A 21,857-nucleotide genomic window follows, 5' to 3' on the forward strand; every position below is an offset into this window, starting at 1 on the left:
TTAAAAAGATACTTTTTTGTTTTTTCTTAGCGACGTTAAGATCCCACTACACAGTATTTTGTAATTTTAGCGGTTTTTTTTGTTTTTGAATTTGTATTCAATGGCTGATGATTGCCGTATAGGCATGAAACTTAAAGTACCATAGAAAAAGTTGTTTTTTCTTCGTTAATATATATGTATATATATATATATATATATATATATATATATATATATATATATATATATATATATATATATATATATATATGTATATATATATATATATTATATATATACATACATACATATATATATATATATATTATATATATATACATACATACATATATATATATATATATATATATATATATATATATATATATATATATATATATATATATATATATATATATATATATATATATATATATATATATATATATATATATATTAGGGTGGAGTGAATTTTAGTTTTTTTTACAATTCCTTTAGCCTGGGTGTGCAAAAGTTGTCTATTCATTTCAGAAATACTCTGGAAAAATATCAATGCTCTAGGAAATTATTTTGAGGCTCCTCAAGACCTTTAAAATTTTAATGGGTCCCTTATATTATGTAAAAAAAGTTTTTCAAAAGTATGTCATGTTGGGTCTCAAAAGAAGCAAAATATTATAAAAATTTCAAAAATAACAGTTATTTAAAAAAAAAAATTGTTATTTTATTGTTTATTGCAGAAAAAATGACCTTTTAAATTAAAAATGAAAAAAGTTTATTTTTTTTTATTACAATTTCAAAAAAATCTTAAATAATAATTTTTTTATTTAACTTTTTTTATAAAATAATTGTTATTTTTAAAATTTTTATAAAATTTTGCTTCTTTTGAGACCCAACATGACATACTTTTGAAAAAATTTTTTTTAGATAATATTAGAAACCCATTAAAATTTTAAAGGTCTTGAGGAACCTCAAGATAATTTCCTAGAGCATTGAAATTTTTCCAGAGTATTTCTGAAATGAATAGACAACTTTTGCACACCCAGGCTAAACGAATTATAAAAAAAACTAAAATTCACTCCACCCTAATATATATATATATATATATATATATATATATATATATATATATATATATATATATATATATATATATATATATATATATATATATATATATATATATATATATATATATATATATATATATATATATATATATATATATATATTGTATATATTTATATAATATATATATATATACAAACGAATTGTAAAAAAAAAACTAAAATTCACTCCACCCTAATATATATATATATATATTCACTCCACCCTAATATATATATATATATATATATATATATATATATATATATATATATATATATATATATATATATATATATATATATATATATATATATATATATTTATATATATATATATATATATGTATATATATAACCACTTTAATTTTCATATAAAAAACACCCTTTAAAAGAAAAAAAAACCTATAAAAGAAAAAAATAACCTATAAAAATGAAAAATAAATAAACATAAGTTAGCTGCATGAATTGCAATACCAATGTAAAAGGCAATCAGGATTCTTAAATATAATCTTTGGAATGGAAAGACATGTCACGTGTAACCACTCCTTACAACTTTTATATTCAACCATTTTTTCTTCTTTATTATCAGGAAGACGACATATGAAGTATAGTGGTAAATTAAGTACTTTGGTTTGTTTTTTCCTTTTTTGCTCATAAGTCTCTGTAGGAAATAAAGTTAAACACAGTGCTGGGAGTATTTTAAATACCAAGTATTTAAAATACTATTTTAAATACTTTCACTGTATTTGTACTTGTATTTTAAATACTTTTATTGGAAGTATTTAGTATTTGTACTTAAAATATTTTTTTATTAGTATTTTGTATTTTATACTCATTGAAAATACTTTTTGGAAATACTTATAAATCAAATACCGCTGTATTTACGCTTATTTTAAAATATTTACCATGCACACTATCCACTTTGTCACTGTTATTCTGAAGTGTCACTTAGCCACTATTTATTCTGAATTATTTCTTGTTTTATTATCTACCTTGGTTTCATTATGGTAATTATTAAATTATATCGCGGGAATTATTTTAAATTAAAGATGTCTGCGGTTAACAGCGAAAATAAAAAGACTTTTGAATCAGTAAATGAAAATCAAGAAAGTAATAAAATTTTACCAGCTATGGTAGATGGTAAGTTTTTCAAAATCGTAGCCAGGTCAAAAAAAAGTAATAAAATATCAGCAATATGCTTATGTGTACGTAATTTAAAGTCATTATCGGGGACGCTGGCATCAACATCAAACTTTGTTAAGCATTTGAAGGTAATTTTCAGTTTGGTATTAGTTAAATTTATTTTATCTTTTTTGAACAATATGCAACTGATTATTAACAAGCAATTATTTAATGTTGCAGTATAAATTAATAATAATCGAAATTTACAATACTTACTCAGTTACAGCAAAGTAAAAACTTAACTTTTAAAGAGTTTTATGTTTACTGTATAGAATTTGCACAAGAATCGCTTTGAAGACTATAAGTTACATAAGGCAGATGTTCAGAAGAAGCGTAAGCTATGCAAAGCTGGTGTAGAAAGAACGGCTGAGGAAGGCCCTGCTATAAAGAAGTTCAAACAAACTACTTACCATGAAGCAGTATCAGAGTTATCACCACGACGTCGTGTTATATCGCAAGAAGAAGTTGACAACTTAATTGTGGATTCCTTTGGCTACCGTCGAAAAACCGGCTTTTCGTCGACTGCTTTGTGGATTCAATCCCAACGTAAGCATCATGTGTCGCAAGACTCTTAACAAACGTTTAAATTTAAAGCTTTCTAAGATGCATGAAAAAGTAAGAAGCAAACTGAAAAAAGCATCATTTATTTGCACAACTGCTGACATATGGTCATTAAATAGAAAAAGTTATCTTGGCATGACTGCACTTTTTATTGAAATGCCTCTAAATGAATCTAGTTTGGTTTCACAAGCATCAGTATCCCTTGCTTGCCGTCGATTTTATGGTAGTCACACAAATGATACAATTGCTGCAATGATTTCTCAAATTCATCGTCAATATGACCTTAACATAGAAAAAATCGACAATGCGTCAAATTTTGGAAAAGCATTTAGAGAATTTTTTGAAGAGTCAACGACAAGTGCTGCAGCAACTAGTGTAAGTGTGGCTATCACACCTAATGCATCTGAAGAGCAAGAGGACATGGAAGAGGATACAGTTAATTATTATGAAATTGATGTAATTAATATTGGAGACATTCTTTCATTTTCATCAAAAATTGATGACAATGATGTTGATGAAGATGATTCTTTAGCTGAGAGAATTTCTTTGCCATCTCAAGAAACATGTATCAGCCATTCACTGAATCTGTTGGCAACTAATGATGCTAACAAAGCATGTGATACAGGTAGTGCGTTTAAGCGCATTTACCGTGCAGCTCTTGCAAAATGCACTTCAATATGGAATGCAAATAGACGAAGTAGTAAAGCACCAGATGCTGTGTCACATTACAGACAAAGCAATAGTTTATCCCGTGCCAACACGTTTGAATTCTTAGTACGATGCTATCAAGCATATACTTGAATTATGTGACAAACTTAATGATATATGTAATGCATCGAGTGTGCCAAAATTTAAAAAGCAAGAAATAGAAAGCCTGCAAGAATATATTATGGTAATGAAACCTGTTGCTGCAACTTTGGATACTTTACAAGGAGATAATGTGTATTATGGTCGTGTGTTTCCACATTTGTATAGCTTACAAGTAAAATTGGAAGGGTTTCATAATTGTCAGTTAAAATATGCTGAATTATTTGCTGCAACAATGTTAACACAAATGAAAACTCGTTTTGAAAAGAAGTTGAGATTTGATGTAAGTAATTCATGCAGGATTGTTTCAGCAGTTTCTCACCCACTGTTTAAGTTACGGTGGGTGCCAACTAATAAACGAGCTATCTGCAGAGAAATATTTGAAAATGCTATACTAGCTTCTAGTGAATCGTCGACAGCGACCAATCTCAATGTGACCACTGACAGCATAACCGAAAATTTTATTGTATTTAATGATGACACTCCAAGTGCTGGTGCAACAAATGGTGCTTATCAAGAGTGCATGTTGTATTTAAATGATAAAGATACAAGTTTAAATGCTCTGAATAAGTATAAGACTGTTAGGTCACTGTTTGTCAAATTCAATACCACTGTACCATCGTCGGCTTCAGTTGAACGACTGTTTAGCACAGCGGGGAATATACAAACGCCTAGGCGTAACTGTCTAAGTGATATGATGCTCGAAAAACTGCTGCTGTTAAAAACAAATGTTTACGACTGAATGAATGATATTTTGATATAAATGTAGTATAATGACTAAAAATTACTTTCGGGCAATGACAAAAATAAGTTTTGAAAATTGCCATAGTTGTAAATTTTGGTAAAGTATTTTGTATTTAGTATTTTAAATACTTCTTTAAAAGTATTTTTATTTTAAATACTTTTGAAGTATTTGTATTTGTATTTAAAATACTTTTTTGGTTGAGTATTTGTATTTGTATAATAAATACTTTTATAAAGTATTTTACCCAATACTGGTTAAACAATTGTCATTGAAGCATTTTATTAATAAACGCTCTCGCATCAGTTGAAAACCAATATATGTTAATGTTCTCCATTATTATAGTGGTAAAATTTACACATAAAATACAATTTTGAATTATCTTTAAAGAAACAGCTAAACGTTTTATATCGAAAATTGTCAGAAGTTTCGTCCCTGGTTGACGGTAATTAGTCAAGTTTTATAAATAAAACTTAAGTAAGTTTAATAAGATTTTAGATAAGAATAAGAATAAAACTGTAAGTATACGATTTTATATAGACACTATTGAACTTGCGAGTGCCTGTGTATTTACTTGAGATTATTTATTTGTTTTTTATAATAAATGTATATATATATATATATATATATATATATATATATATATATATATATATATATATATATATATATAAATATTTATGTAAATTATGTAAAACTTTGTACGCAACAAAGGTTTCTATCAAGTGAACTTGATATTGAACATAAGTTGCACATTCTAACACCTTGTGCAATACTCTCCGCTGTCTCTATTCCAACTTTCTAACTCAACTTTTAACTGTCTCTCTAATATCCTTAATTCTTCTAAAAAATCACTCTTGGTCTACGAAGGGGTTATAATGCTCTTTAGTGAGTTCAAGTCGTCTTCATAAACCTTGGTATGTGGACTCTATGTGGCAATTGGCCGGAGGAGCATAAACCACATGGAGGATAAACAATTGGAAAGAAGGTATATATTAAATAAAATTTATAACATTGTGCGGCCGTGGCGCAGTGGTTAGAGCGCTTGCTTTCTAAGCAGGAGATTGAGGTTCGAAACGAGCTTTGGACATATTTTCGCGTCACAATAAGGAAGGAGGCGTGAACTTCCTGGTTGAATGCACTTCCGCGGTGCTCTGTGACAAGACCGTTAGGACTTCTTGTGGCACCTAAAAAAACAACAAAAAAAAAAGAAAAAAAAAAGAGAAGCATCTTAAACATATTTTTTAACAAAGATGGTGTCCTAATTTAAATTCTAGACATATTTAAATCGTTGTCATAAACTTGGTCAAGACATTTTTGCAAGTCATAGCTTTATTTTATAAGTAAATAAACAATACTCGTTGTTTTCTCTCCATGTCTTTGACACAAGAAAAGCAATTTTTTATCTCCCAGCTTTTCTAGTTAAAATCAAAGTGCAAAAATAAAAAAATAAAAGTGATATGTAAGACATGCATTGTCCCATTAATGACAACGGTATAGTGTAATGGTTTATATTAAACAATAAGATATTTTGTTCAGATAAGATCTAGCGTCTACTTTAATGTCGTCAATATTAAAAATAAGTTAACATTTTTCTCTTTGGTTGGCCCCCACCAGTTATCGCACAGTGAGAACATTCCATTGAAATAAGGGGCTAAAAAATAATCATTGTATTTATGTGAATATTATGCCTTAATTGAATTAAATAGAAATTTAAGATAATATTTTTAATTTTTGTGTTTAACCAGCTCATAGGCGCAGCAAGTGTATAAATAAGCATTTGTGTAAACAATGTATATAGTAATGCATTTATTCTATGAAGCCATAAAGTATAAAAGCAAGTATGTGATACTTTCGGACATTGTTTAAATATTGAATGATTTTCCAATGCTCTAAACTTGTTATGTTCATGCTTAAATCAAAATATGTTTTGGGGGGATCAAAATACCCCCAAATGTGAGGGCAATGAGGCTAAAAAAAGATTTTTGCTGCTACCTTATACTAAATTTAAATTCACTGACAGGTTTTAACTTTCATCGAATAATCTTTTATTCTCTGAAAGTTATAATCATGTAAAGTTTACAACCCCCTCATTTTGGAGAGGGTGAAAATTTTATTATAGTTACTACAGCTATATCTTTCGAACTTTAGCAGATTAATAGCTGAAAATAAAAGTCTGTCGTTTTAAATTTCAATGTCGTTTTTATTCTCAACTAATAATAAAACTAATAATAATAAAAAAATAATACATAAACATTTGGGATATTCTTGTTTCCAAACTCCAATGATTTAAACTGGATTACTGTAATTTTTTAAATATTTTTGTCTAATTTTTTTTATATATTTAATAAATTTATGTAAAAGACAAACAAATATAGAGTTACACATTAAGCAATTATACATTTTAGAATTTTATTCTAAACTGTATAATTTGCATAATATATAATCTATATTTGTATAACTATAATGTATAACTCTATAATTGTATTCTGAACATCTGTATCTAATTCTAGATTTTATTTAACGTTGTCAACATTTAAATATAATTCATCTAAGTTATTAATTTCATTTGATTCCATATCAGATGAATTTTCTCTATCATGCTATAAATTGCTCACAAACTGTTAACTATTTCCTGTAGGCACAATATATTTTACTTTTCAATTTTTAAGTTATTGAGATTGAACTAATTAGGAGATCAAAAGTATGACCTTGAATAAATATATACCTTGTATGAAAATGCCAGTTTGTTTCTCTACTTTTTTTCCTTGCATGAAGTTCACGATCAAATTTATAAATTCAAGATTCAACTGCTTCCTCTCCCATTAAACTAAGTGGAGCTGGTGAATTAATAACAATTTCCTCAGCATATGCTAATACTTTGTGAACGGAAACTGGGAACTTGAACCAATCATATCTCTCAAACAACTTCTTATATGTATCATTGCAGTATTTATAATTTTTTTCGGATCAATTGGTTCTTTGCAATTAGAATTTTATGTAATCTGATAATAATTTCTTCATTAATTCGTAAAATTTTGCTGAGTAATAGAGGGTCAGAAAAAGCTTGTTGGCATAAATTTCCGGTAATACTAGTTCCCAGTGTTTGGAAGAACGCGTTCCAAAAGGAACGAGTTCCTTGTACTAGTTCCTTTTTTGAGGAACGAAGCTTGGAACTGGTTCCTTTTAAAATAGCGGAACGAGGAAAGAGAACGAAATCTTTTTTTGAAGGAACGTGAACGAAAAGTAACAGTTCCTTAAAAATTTATAACTTTACTTTTTGCAATAGTTGTTTTTAAAGTTCAAAATCAAAATAATTTGTATTTAGATGATGTTCAACCCAAGTTTGGATTTAGTTGGCCACATGTACTAATTTTTGAATTTAATCTTACAGTTTAAAAATTAGTACATGTGCTAACTTAATCCGAACTAAAACCGCGTAAAATAGATAATCATTAAATAAAAGGTGTTCTTAAGTTTATTTCACGTGGTTTTAGTTGGCGGAATGAATCCGATTATTGATATTGTCAGTGATGTTCCAGTTATTGAAAGTGTCAGAAATTATGCATGTAATAATAATACTGAAGGTAGTGGTAAGTTTGTATAAATATGCTGTTACTTTCTATCTATTTTATATTGCATTGACTTAAGTTTATTATTTTTAAAGCAAGTTTATTAACTAACGTCCTTAACTTAACTGAGGTCGTAAGTGTATGCAACTAAATTACTCATTATGCTTAACACTAAGTAATGTTTTCTTTTTCTCTTAGATAAAAGTTTGCCTTGGAGCGGCTTGGAATCATTTTTTGTATTTAATGGAATGAATGGCCATAATATAAATGCAAAATGTGTTTTGTGTGGCCCTTTAGGAAAAGAAATAAGTACAGCTAAAAATACATCATCTAATTTAAAACGGCATTTTAAGGTAAATAAATGTTAATGTTTCTTACTATTTTGAATTTAACTCAGTTAACTTATTATGAATTATGCATGAAATAAAATACATACTTAGCATGCATGGTATCATTCTATGTACTTCATACCAGCGGATGCAAAAAAGAAATTATTGTAAACATAAAATAGCTTGAATAGGTGCATATATTGTTAAGCATGCAAATTCAATATGGAACCAATAAAGGAAATGAGCATTTTAAATTAAATCAAAAAAGTTTAGATCAACTTGTTGTAAATTTTATTGTTAAGTGTTTCACTAACAATGGGTGAATTGCCATTGGATAGACAAACATATACTGTTTTGGCTAATGTTTTGTATAAGATTCATACAACCTATAAAATACAAAACAAGATTGTTGCTACAACAGCAGACAGTGGCTCGAATTTTGTAAAAGCTTTTAAATCATATCCAATTTTAATAAATTCAGAGAATGAAGAAGATAGTAATGATGATGATGAAGATAATGACAATGACAATTTATGCGATGAGAATATAAATTTGTATGAAATTTTGGACAAAAGTAGTTATGAACAAGAAGAAAATGACTTATTTGTTCAGTTACCACAACATTTTAAATGTGCTAGCCATACACTAGACTTAATAGCAAAAAATGATGTTGAGAAAATGGTACAGACTTCAGAAACTAATTTTAACAAAATTTATCGGAAAGCAATGGGCAAGTGTTCATCATTATGGAGTAAACAAAATATATCAAATAGAGTTGCTGAAAAAATTCACAATACATTAGAGGTTTATTTAAAAACACCAAACAAAACAATATGGAACTGTTCCTATGATAGCTTATTACAAATTAAAAGTATATTTTTAGACTCTAATGGACATAACAAAATGAATAACATAATGGATTTCTGCGAAATACAAAGGTTCACTAATCAAGAAATTCAAATAATTCATGAATACTGTGAAGTGATGACTCCTCTTGCCCATCTTTAGACTTTTTACAAGGAGAAGAATCAATGTTCATAGGGTATTTGTTACCAACGCTTTATGCTTTGGATAAAAAAATCATTATTTTGCAACAGAAAAGTAAGAACTTTTGTGGTCCAATTGTCAACACGGTAACACTTCAATTAAAACTCGATTTTGTTCTATTTTGGAAAAAAAAGAACTAATATTAGCATCTTGTTTAATACCGCGTTTTAAATTATTATGGCTTGATGGTGTCAAACGTTTCACAGCAGAAACCTGGTTAAAGTCTTTGTTTGAAAATGTGGATCTTGGTTCAACAGCTTGTGAAATCAAATCCTCTTCACGTATAGCAACAGGTTCGTCTAAAGAAGACTTTTTCTGTTTACCAGTGGAAAGCAACGTAGTTACAAGTTCTGGTATTAAGGAGTTGGAGTTATATTTAAAATCACAGTCAAAAGAGTTTACTGTGTTATTATTATACCCAGCAGTATTAAAAGTTTTTTTAGAACTTAACACACCTCTTCCGTCGAGTGCTCCGGTTGAACGACTATTTTCGACAGGGTCTAATGTGATGACTGAAAAAAAACATACGTTAAGTGACTCTCTATTTAAAAAATTAGTTTTATTGAAACAAAATAAAGTTGGTGTCTAAAATTTTTTCTTTGTCTTTATACTTTTTTCTTGTTTTCTAAATCTTTATTTTACAATAACACTTTTATAATGCTTATACTTCCGAAATAGCTGAAATTAATATATCAATTTTATGTGTATAAAGTACATGCAGAGACAGACTAGGCCGGCAGGACACCAGAAATATTAAAAAAGTTTTAAAAGTAATGATTAAGCAAAACACTTTAAAAAAGCACCCGCTTAGCGAAACAATATATCTACTCTTAAATTTGTCATAAATGTGCAATAAGTAATACCATTTACTATGTAAAAATAAGTTTAAAAAAAGGAACGAAGTAGGAACGAGTTCTATTTTTTGAGGAACGCGTAACAAGTTCTTTTTTTGATTAAGGAACGAGGAATTGGAACGAGTTCTTACTTTACGAAATGAACGGGGAACGGAACGAGATCCTTTTAAAAAGGAACTTTCCAAACACTGATATATATATAAATATATATATATATATATATATATATATATATATATATATATATATATATATATATATATATATATATATATATATATTTGTTTGGAAAGTATACTAAACAGTATATGTTTGTCTTCCTTTTAAGCGACTACATGCTAAAGATACTGAATGACGCTGTAGAGTTTTTTGATCTATCCAATGGCAAGTCACCCCAATATAACCCCTTTTACCTTTACTCCAACAGTCAGCTGTGGTTGCAACATATATAACATCTGCAAGTGTTGAAGTAATATCTTCAATCATTGATAAATACAGATTATTAATACGTAGTTTTAAAGTTTTACTACAAATAATCTTCAGGTCTTTAGGAAGGCCTAATTTCACCAAATTCGCAAAGATGGTTTATAACTATATTTAATTTTATTGTTAGTGAAACACTAACAATAAAATTTACAACAAGTTGATCTAAACTTTTTTGATTTAATTTAAAATGCTCATTTCCTTTATTGGTTCCATATTTCTCAAGAGTAGATTGTACCACCCCTTTTTTCACATTCTCTGATGAACTTAATTTTTTCTTTTTAACAAATGCATCTTTTTTACCTTCATTTATAGCTTTTTCAAAAGCAACCATTTTGAATGGGTGAATTCTCTAATAAAAAAAAATAAATTTAAATTAACAATTTTTACTAATAAGTAAATCAAATTTGAAACCTCAGCAAATTCAAAGAGTTACATTCTTTATTCAACATGGTGTAATTATTGAATTTGCATGCTTAACAATATATGCACCTATTCAAGCTATTTTATGTTTACAATAATTTCTTTTTTGCATCCGCTGGTATGAAGTACATAGAATGATACCATGCATGCTAAGTATGTATTTTATTTCATGCATAATTCATAATAAGTTAACTGAGTTAAATTCAAAATAGTAAGAAACACTAACATTTATTTACCTTAAAATGCCGTTTTAAATTAGATGATGTATTTTTAGCTGTACTTATTTCTTTTCCTAAAGGGCCACACAAAACACATTTTGCATTTATATTATGGCCATTCATTCCATTAAATACAAAAAATGATTCCAAGCCGCTCCAAGGCAAACTTTTATCTAAGAGAAAAAGAAAACATTACTTAGTGTTAAGCATAATGAGTAATTTAGTTGCATACACTTACGACCTCAGTTAAGTTAAGGGGGCTCACCCCTGTCAAAATAGCAAAAAAATAATTTTTTTTGAAATTTTTGGTTTTTCATGTTTCAAGTGTAAAAATTAACGAGGAATCTGATTCTGAATTAAAATTTTCAAAAAAAAACACATAAGTATGTCTATTTCTTGATTATTTGATCATAGTCAAAAATAACCTACTTAGCAACGTCCATAGCAACAATTTTATTTTTTCTTATCCACTTATATACAAAACCTTTTTCTTTAAAGTTAATTTTATATGATTAATCTGAGTCTGGGAAATATTAATTTTTCAAACTGCTTCCATGTAGGTCTGGAAAAGCTTACAAAATGAACTTTGTAAGCATGCTAACCACACTGTAATACAACCACATAGATACACTACACATTGTGTGTCTAACTTTTTATTATAAATTAAATTTTGTTCTGTAGATTATTTAGTGATTATTTTGTTTATTTATAAATAACTTCTAGGCATTTTTAGTTGTGGATAAGTATTAAAATAATTATTAGTTCAAAAAAAGAGCTTGATTATCTAGTTGATAATGGAAAAAAATTATGTGGCAAATAAAAAAACAATAACAAATGATAAAATTAAAAGAGCAAAGTTTGCAAGTTTAAAAAAAAGAAAAGAAAATTTAAAGGAAATCAATACACTAGCAAAAAACAATTTGTGTCCATGCAATCTGAACTATTAAATCTTATTCTAAGTACTTCAGCATCATTACCAAAGACAAGATCGTTTACTAAGCTGTCAAGCCATGTTATTTCTCAGCCTTTAAATGATGGTATTACTGGAAATAGGATTTTGGATATGTTTAATTTATCAAACTTAATTTCAGTTCTTGGTTCTCCTCAATGTAAACAAAGTTAATGTTTAAAGCCAAGTGAAAGTTTAAAACATGGATTAGCAAGTAAAATGACTGTAAAATGTTTTTATCAATGGGATCATTCATTTTAGACATCAAAAAAACTGCCATTTATGTCACAAGGGTTTGATATAAACTACAGAATAGTATACTCAATCCGTAGATGTGGTCAAGGCTTTGCTAGTATTAATCGCTTTAATGCACTTATAAATTTTCCAACACCATTTACATCAAATAACTGTAACAAGATTGTTTTTAAGTTAAAAAAAAAATTTAAGTTTATTGCCACTCAAACTATGGATGATGTAGCTCAAGAACTAAAGGAATTATCAAAAAATCAACCACAGAATAATTTTTATGATGTACCTGTGTCATGTGATGGCACCTGGCAAAGACAAGGATTTTCATCGCAAAATGGAACAGTAAATTGCATTTCAACTTACTGTTTCATTTTAACTTTAACATTGGAGCTAAAGCTGTTATTAATTTGTATGAAAGACTAAATATAGTTCCAGGATTTTATACCAATCTTGGGTGTGATAAAATCAATACCAAAAGGATTAAAAATTCAATAAAGCATAATGAAGTTAAAAATGTTCTTCGTCGTTGTCAAATTAAAAAAAAAAAGAGGACAAAAAAAACAAAAAGATGATAAAAAAAGCAAAATAAAGGAAACACCTGTGAAGCAGGATTATTCTAAAGTCAATTTTAAAGATGTTGTTTTTTATTTTATTTAGTTTTTTTATTCTGGATACGCTGTTTTCTTATTTTTAGTTATATATCGTTTTTTTGATAAAAAATATTTTTCATGTGATATAGTCTTTTTATATAAAATTATAGATAATGTAGATATTGTATAAATTTCCATTATCAAAACACCTTTTCAATTGATTTTATTATGCTTAGAATTGAAAAGCTTTAAAAAATAATATCTTACTATAACTCTTTTTACAAAATGTTTTACGTTTTGCTTATTTTCTCAGATTGCATTTTTTCCGAATTTAATAGAATTTAGAAATGTGGTAACTTTGGTTCTATTATAGCTTTTGAGCTGATATTTTCACACAACACACATAATAGATTGTTTCATGCAATAAACCAAAAGTTTGATTTAAATATTTTATATTGTCTGTGATAAACTTGTCTAAAGTTCAAATTTATGTAGAAAATATAGAAAATTATTGTTAATTTTTTAAAAACTCAAAAAGTCATTCTTCCCGAAATAATATTTCACTTTTTTTTGGTTTATTGCATGCATCTAATGTAAATAAATAATGTTAGAAAGTTTCATTGAAAAATAGTTTACCAACCCAAGGGAATTAGCTTTCCAAATTTCAAGAATTTATGACTTTTGCCATTTTGAATTTGTAACCATGGCAACAGCTGACATTTTTTAAAAATGAAAACATATTTTTTTAAACACTATTATAATATCCTTTCCAATGAATGCCCTAAAAATCCTATGAACTTGGAAGTTCTCGAAATATTTTTGAGGGGGCTGAGCCCCCTTAAGGACGTTAGTTAATAAACTTGCTTTAAAAATAATAAACTTAAGTCAATGCAATATAAAATAGATAGAAAGTAACAGCATATTTATACAAACTTACCACTACCTTCAGTATTATTATTACATGCATAATTTCTGACACTTTCAATAACTGGAACATCACTGACAATATCAATAATCGGATTCATTCCGCCAACTAAAACCACGTGAAATAAACTTAAGAACACCTTTTATTTAATGATTATCTATTTTACGCGGTTTTAGTTCGGATTAAGTTAGCACATGTACTAATTTTTAAACTGTAAGATTAAATTCAAAAATTAGTACATGTGGCCAACTAAATCCAAACTTGGGTTGAACATCATCTAAATACAAATTATTTTGATTTTGAACTTTAAAAACAACTATTGCAAAAAGTAAAGTTATAAATTTTTAAGGAACTGTTACTTTTCGTTCACGTTCCTTCAAAAAAAGATTTCGTTCTCTTTCCTCGTTCCGCTATTTTAAAAGGAACCAGTTCCAAGCTTCGTTCCTCAAAAAAGGAACTAGTACAAGGAACTCGTTCCTTTTGGAACGCGTTCTTCCAAACACTGATATGTATGTCTATATATGCATATATATATATATATATATATATATATATATATATATATATATATATATATATATATACATTTATATATATATATATATATATATATATATATATATATATATATATATATATATAAATAAATTTACAAAATAGATATTGTAATATTATGGTATAATAATAATAATACAAATACTCTTGTGCGTTTAAGAGTGCTCAATATTATTAAATAATAGAGCAATATTTATGTCAATATTTATCGTCTTTTTGTTTTTGTTTTGTTTTGTTTTTGTAACGTCCGAACTCGTTTCACCGTAATTTTAATTTGTAATTTTTAAACGGTTATTAAGTAACAAAATACCCAATGGCTGATGATTACAGAAAGGCATGAATGTCAGAGTTTCATTAAAATATGTTTTTATTCGTTTTTTATATATAAATAAATAAATAAATAAATATATATATATATATATATATATATATATATATATATATATATATATATATATATATATATATATATATATATATATATATATATATATATAGATGCATATATATACATACATATTATGTATGTATTTATATGCGGAAAAAAACACGTAAAAAAACACAAAAAACTTACAGTTCTATTTGTGTTAATAAGTTCTCAACCACGAGGTAATCCACTGTTATTCAGAGTGGTAGCCCTCTTATCAAATATAAAATATCAGATTGAGCAATTTGTAAATCATTGATGATAATGACCACACCTTATTCAACTGACCAACTTGCAGCTCTAGCAGCCAACTGGCCAGGCCTTGGTCAAGGTAACCATTCAGCTGCTTCTCAAAAGCTTGATATCAAAACTAGTAGCCACAGTCAGCATGCTTCTCACCCGCGTACCTGTTCTTGAAACTGAAAATATTTCTCTAAAAGCAAATCTTTTTCAACAGCCAAAGTCAGCATCTCCAAGCTTGACCACAACTCTTAACTGGGCAAGCGCATTCAAGCACGGCTCAGAAGCCAATAAAGCAATTATCACAGCAGTCAACGAAAATGCTAAAATTGTAGAAATAAAATCAAAAAGAGCTATAGTTGTCGGTCTTCCAAAATCCTTTGACAATAATCAGAGGCTAATTTCAGTTCAAAGTATGCTTAAAAAACTTAACTATAATGTTGCTTTTAAAGTTGTTGGGCATTTCACAAAAAAGATCAACAACACCACCAGTTTAACTACAATAGCACCAGAACCAAATGAATTGATCATCATTGAGTTTGACTCGAATGAGCACCGCAATGATCTCTTATCTAATGCAAGGCGACTTGCCTCAATAGATTAATTAAAATCTGTCTACATTCGCCCAAACCGTACACCTTTCGAACAAGAAACATTCAACAACTTGAACAAAAAGCGTGCTACAGAAAATGCAGAACTACTGGCTAAAGATTTACTTGACAAACCCTTTCGATTTGTTATCCGCAGCGAAAAAATCAAATGCATTGACACATCCTAAACAGTCAACATCAATGGAAGAGAGAAGAATCCATTTCTCAAATGGAAATCAGCTGCTGAAGCCATTCAGTCGCTCTCAACATCTCACTAGTTCAACATTCTTTAACAAGGCCAGCTCTTCCATCAAATTATCTCATCTTTCGTGCTTCTACACCAATGCAACCTCCCTCAATCCAATAAAACTCATCGAACTGTCCTTACTTGCAGAAAACACTTCTTTTGACATTATTTTTATCACCGAGACATGGTTCAATGACCAATCAACTCCCTCTCTTCAGAACTACAACCTCTATCGTTCAGACCGTCGTAACCAAATCGGAGGAGGTGTAGCTATATACATAAATAGTAAAATCATCTCAAACAAAATAGAGGAATCCCTACTACACAAAGATTTTATTCTTTACTATTCAAAACAGTTATGGGTTGAACTAAAGCTTTTGAATGAAACTCTGCTCCTAGGCTGCATTTATAGACCTCCATCCTCCGGTATTGAAGCCTTCTCAGAGATTTCAAGTGTTATTTTCCATGCCAAAACTTTAATATCGACTAAAAAATACAACGGTATCATCATTACTGGTGACTTCAATTTACCAGAGATTATACTTAGACTTTCAACTCAGTCTTTTCCTCTAGTAAAATTGGTCTCAGTTCTTCATTTGTTTCTCTTTTTCAAGATTGTCATCTTCACCAAATCGTCACTGTCCCTACTTTCAAACCTGCTAATTGCCCTATGACAAAGACTCTTGATCTCATCATATGTGACTCTTCATATCGCGCTAGCGAAATCAAAATCGGTCCTCACTCGGTTTGTCTGATCAATATCATTGCACTATCACCTGGCATTACAAACTGGCTTCCAGCATAAAATTATCATGTTTCAACAGCTCTAAATTTATATACAAGCATGGTAACTACGAAAAAATCAACAAAGAATTCAATAATGTTGACTGGTCGTCTATTTTTAAAGACTTAAATGTAGAACAATGTTACCAACTTTGGCTCAACAAATACAATGAATGTTGTCTTCAATTTATCCCTCGTATGCCAAACAAACCATCCCCCAAAAAACAACCATGGATGGCAAAAGAACTATTATCTCTTATTCGTCTTAAAAAATCGCTATGGGCTCGTAACGTCAGTTCAAAATGGAAAATCACATCACTGGTTGGGGAATATAGGGAAACTAGAAAGTTTGTTAAAAAATTAAGTCATTCTTCTCTGAAATCTTTCGAAATTGCCCTTGCCAATGATAAGCGTAATCCTAAAAGACTGTTTTCATACATAAATAGTAAACGCTCTGTAATAAATCAGATCTCATCTATGCGAATCACCAGTTCCAGTAAGATCATTAGCTCTGACAAAATTACAATAGCCAACTCACGTAATAATCAATTTCAATCAGTTTTCAGCAAAGAGCCATCCAATGACAATCTTCCCCGTTTTGATCGTAGAACTAACACAATCCTCAATAGCATATCTTTTGATACTCTGGCCACTCTAATGAAACTCTCAGCACTAGATATATCTAAATCACTTGGTGTAGATAATGTCAGTCCTCACGTTTTACGCTTTTGTTCTACCTCAATGTCTTCTCCACTTACTCTCATCTTTCAAAAAGCGAACCTCGATAAGCTCTAATGTTACTACAGCTCGCAACTATCCTTAATGAAAGTTGCAATATGAGCTTCACAAAAACTAACTATAATCTGACATTCTATGATTTGTATTTTGTCAATTGTTTTTACTTTTGTTGTGACAAATATATACTACTACTGCTACTACTACTACTACTACTACTACTACTACTACTACTACTACTACTACTACTACTACTACTACTACTACTACTACTACTACTACTACTACTACTACTACTACTACTACTACTACTACTACTACTACTACTACTACTACTACTACTACTACTACTACTACTACTACTACTACTACTACTACTACTATTACTACTACTACTACTACTACTACTACTACTACTACTACTACTACTACTACTACTACTACTAATACTACTACTATGTTTATATATGCATATATATATATATATATATATATATTTTTTTTTTTACAAAATAGATAATGTATTATTAATGTAATAAATTTACAAAATAGATAATGTATTATTATGGTATAATAATAATAATACAAATACTCTTGTGCGTTTAAGAGTGCTTAATATTATTAAATAATAGAGCAATATTTATGTCAATATTTATCGTCTTTTTGTTTTTGTTTTGTTTTGTTTTTGTAACGTCAGAACTCGTTTTACCGTATTTTTAATTTGTAATTTTTAAACGGTTTTTAAGTGACGAAATACCCAATGGCTGATGATTACCGAAAGACATGAAACTCAGAGTTTTATCAAAATATGTTTTTATTCGTTTTATATATATAAATAAATAAATAAATAAATATATATATATATATATATATATATATATATATGTATATATGCACCAAAGCCTGCTAGGGTTTTTTAATTCCAAATCATTACAGAAATCAAAACAATATGAAGAAAAAAAGAAAAGCAAAAACTGAGCACAACCCATTAACAAAATTTTAAAACAAAGAGAAAACTTAAAAAGAAGAACAGAATCGTTTAAAAAAAAGAAAAAAAAAAAACTCGTGAAGCTAATAAGGGAGAAAAAACATTTCTAAATACTCTTTTTTGTTAAAATATTTAGTCTTAATATATTTAAAAAAGTTAGAAAACAGTGCAGTTTTTGCTTGAAAGATCAGACGCCTCTTTTTTTTCAGGTTGTTCTAATTTTAAGTTAACTGTCAAACCATTACTATATACATTCTTTTTTAATTTAATTTTTTTATTTAATTTAGATTTTTTTTTTTTTTATTTAATCTATCATTTTTGCTTACTACATTTTAAATAAGCAGCAATAAAAAACTCAAAACTTTTTAGTGTCATTACGTTATTATGTTAAACGGGTAGAAAAGTTGCTTTCTCATTTTAAAATATCTTTCTTTATCATTATTATTTTTTTCAGGATTATACAGTAAAATCTTTGGAAATTAAACAATTAACAAATTTACAACCAAAGAAAGAGTTTACTCTTTCTTTGGTTGTAAATTTGAACTTTTTTTGAAAACAAACACCCAGTTATTGCATCATAGACATCCTTTACGTTCCATTTCAATGTTGGGTATAACTTAGTGATGTGTTTTTTTAAAGCAAGAACATGGTTCTGTTGATGATAGGTCTTGATCTGGACGAGATCTATCATCAACATCAAAAGTGTGGATTCTAACTAACAATTCTTGCAAACGTCTTTGTGGAATCAAAAACGTTTGCAAGAACTTGGAATCTTACGGAAGTTGTAGCAGTGGATTTAAAAAACCTTCAACATGTATCCATACAAGGCTCAGCTGATGCAATCTATACAACCATTAAAATTTCAACACTGGCTAAAATACGCTGCTATATTTCTGAATATTGCAAGATTTAACACTTTCACAACTTTATCATGGAAGATAAGGCCCATTTTCATTTTGACGAACATGCGAATAAACAAAATTCAAGATTCTGAAATACTGAAAGTTCACTTAACGTTAATGCAAGTCAGCTACACCCATTTAAGGTTACAGTACGGTGTGGAATAACCTCAGAAAAGATTATTGGACCTCACTCCGTTGAGGATCCTTATGAAAATGGAGTTAATGTAATTGTATATAAATTGTTAATGTAAATTAATATCACCAGACTTTTTTCCTAAGTTATTTCTTAATAAAATGTATAGTATAAACTAAATACTAAACATTTTTACAAAAATACTTAATATTAAAATTAAGTATTTTTGTAAAAAATGGAAGTTGAACAAAATAGAATTCTTATTATAAAAAAAATGCTCGTTAAATACTTTTAAATAATAACTTCCGAGCTGTTGTATTCAATTAGAGAAATTAATATGAATCTGTGTTGTTTGCGTTATTATGTTAGTAAAAATATCGAGTTAAAATAAAATAATTCTAACCTGACTATATATATATATATATATATATATATATATATATATATATATATATATATATATATATATATATATATATATATATATATATATATATATATATATATATATATATATATATATACATATATATACATATATATATATATATATATATATATATATATATATATATATATATATATATATATATATATATATATATATATATATATGTATATACATGTATATATATATATATATATATATATATATATATATATATATATATATATATATATATATATATATATATATATATATATATATATATATTTATATTTATGAGAAAATATATTTGATACCATAAATATTTATAATATTTACCTTTTTTTTATAAAAAAATCTACGATTACATTCCATTTTGATATAATATATTTTTTATAAATTATTCATTTCTTTTACTAAATATGTATTTGAATTTACTTAACTTTTATCTTAAAAAAAAATATTGAAAAAAAATCAAACGAGTTAGCTTGGTTAACTTGCTAAAAGACTTTTTGTGTTAACATTCTATTGATAAATTGCTGTTGAAATTCTTATCAGAATTTGCTAGCTCATTTGTCGTATTCCAAAAATATTTTATACGTTTTGAGAGATGTTATTAAAATATTTGTTTTTTTTATTAAAAAAAATACTATTCATTATTTACGACAACTTAAAAGTAAGGATTTCACAACATATTTTGAAATATGAGTTGACAAAGTTGTTAAACAACTACTGTATTGATAAACCGACTAGGTTAATATGATCGGTGTTTTTAACTTTTTTGATACAGTTCATTTGATGAACTTCAGCACTTATGCATCGAATATCAGCTTCGCTTGAAGACTTTTTAATGTCATTTGTTTTGAGTGATAACTTTTGTTTGTGTTTTGGTAAACATTTTGGTTCCTTTAGTTTAAGGCTACCTTTTTTTTTAACAATATTTGTTTGCTCATGGTATTGATTACTGGCTTCATTCTTTACATTAACTATTGTATTTATATTTGTTTTTTTAGACCGAATTCTACCAATGGTCATGTTTTTACCACCTAAAGTGTCAATGTTCATAGCCATTTCGACAAAAATCTTTAAATCTGGGTGTGAACATACATCAACAGGTAAAAGACCTGTGTGATTTCTTGAGTATAAATTTGCACAGTTTAATATTAAATATCTTGTAATGTTAATATGACCGTAAAGACAAGAGTAATGCAATGACGTGTTCCCATTTAAGTCAGTCGATTCAATGCGCGCTCCTTGCTCTACAAGCAAACGCACAATATCCAGACATCCTTTTTCACAGCATTCGTGTAAAAGTGTTTTACCTTCACTGTTACGGTGTTCAAAGTCTACTTTTAATCTGTGATAATGTAGAATTACTTTTATTTGCGTTACGTCATTTTCATTTATTGCTTTATGTAATTGCCGTCTTATAGCCAACATTATCAATTTTTACACTTACAAGTTAATCAATTAGAACTTATCTTTCCTAATATCTTGATCTGATTAAAGTCATTATTATTCACTTGAACTCTTTAATATGTACACAAATAAAAGCTTTTTAAAAACACTAGCTTAGCTATTAAGCTTAGGAAAAGTGTCGAACATTTTGTCGGGAAGTTGATCAATGGACGCTAAGGCCAACCATTAATAATTTATTTTTCACTTCATTGAAATAGTTGGTAAATAATTAACTGTTTAAAAAATAAATGAACTCCATGCTGGGATAATAAGAAGTGTTGCAAGATTTTTTTGTATAATCTTCTATGAATCCTTAATGAATCCTTTATGGACAATCTAATTATTTAGCAGAAATA

General features: G+C 27.8%; 1 long non-coding RNA gene across 1 annotated transcript; it reads left to right on the forward strand.

Moving 5' to 3' along the window:
- Positions 1-20,774: 20,774 nt before the first annotated feature.
- Positions 20,775-21,597, forward strand: LOC136088548 (uncharacterized). Its single transcript, XR_010642255.1, has 2 exons — positions 20,775-20,933; positions 21,057-21,597. It is a non-coding gene; the product is annotated as an uncharacterized LOC136088548 (long non-coding RNA).
- Positions 21,598-21,857: the final 260 nt, after the last annotated feature.

The sequence above is a fragment of the Hydra vulgaris genome, chromosome 12, assembly GCF_038396675.1.
Source record: "Hydra vulgaris chromosome 12, alternate assembly HydraT2T_AEP".
NCBI classification, from domain to species: domain Eukaryota; kingdom Metazoa; phylum Cnidaria; class Hydrozoa; order Anthoathecata; family Hydridae; genus Hydra; species Hydra vulgaris.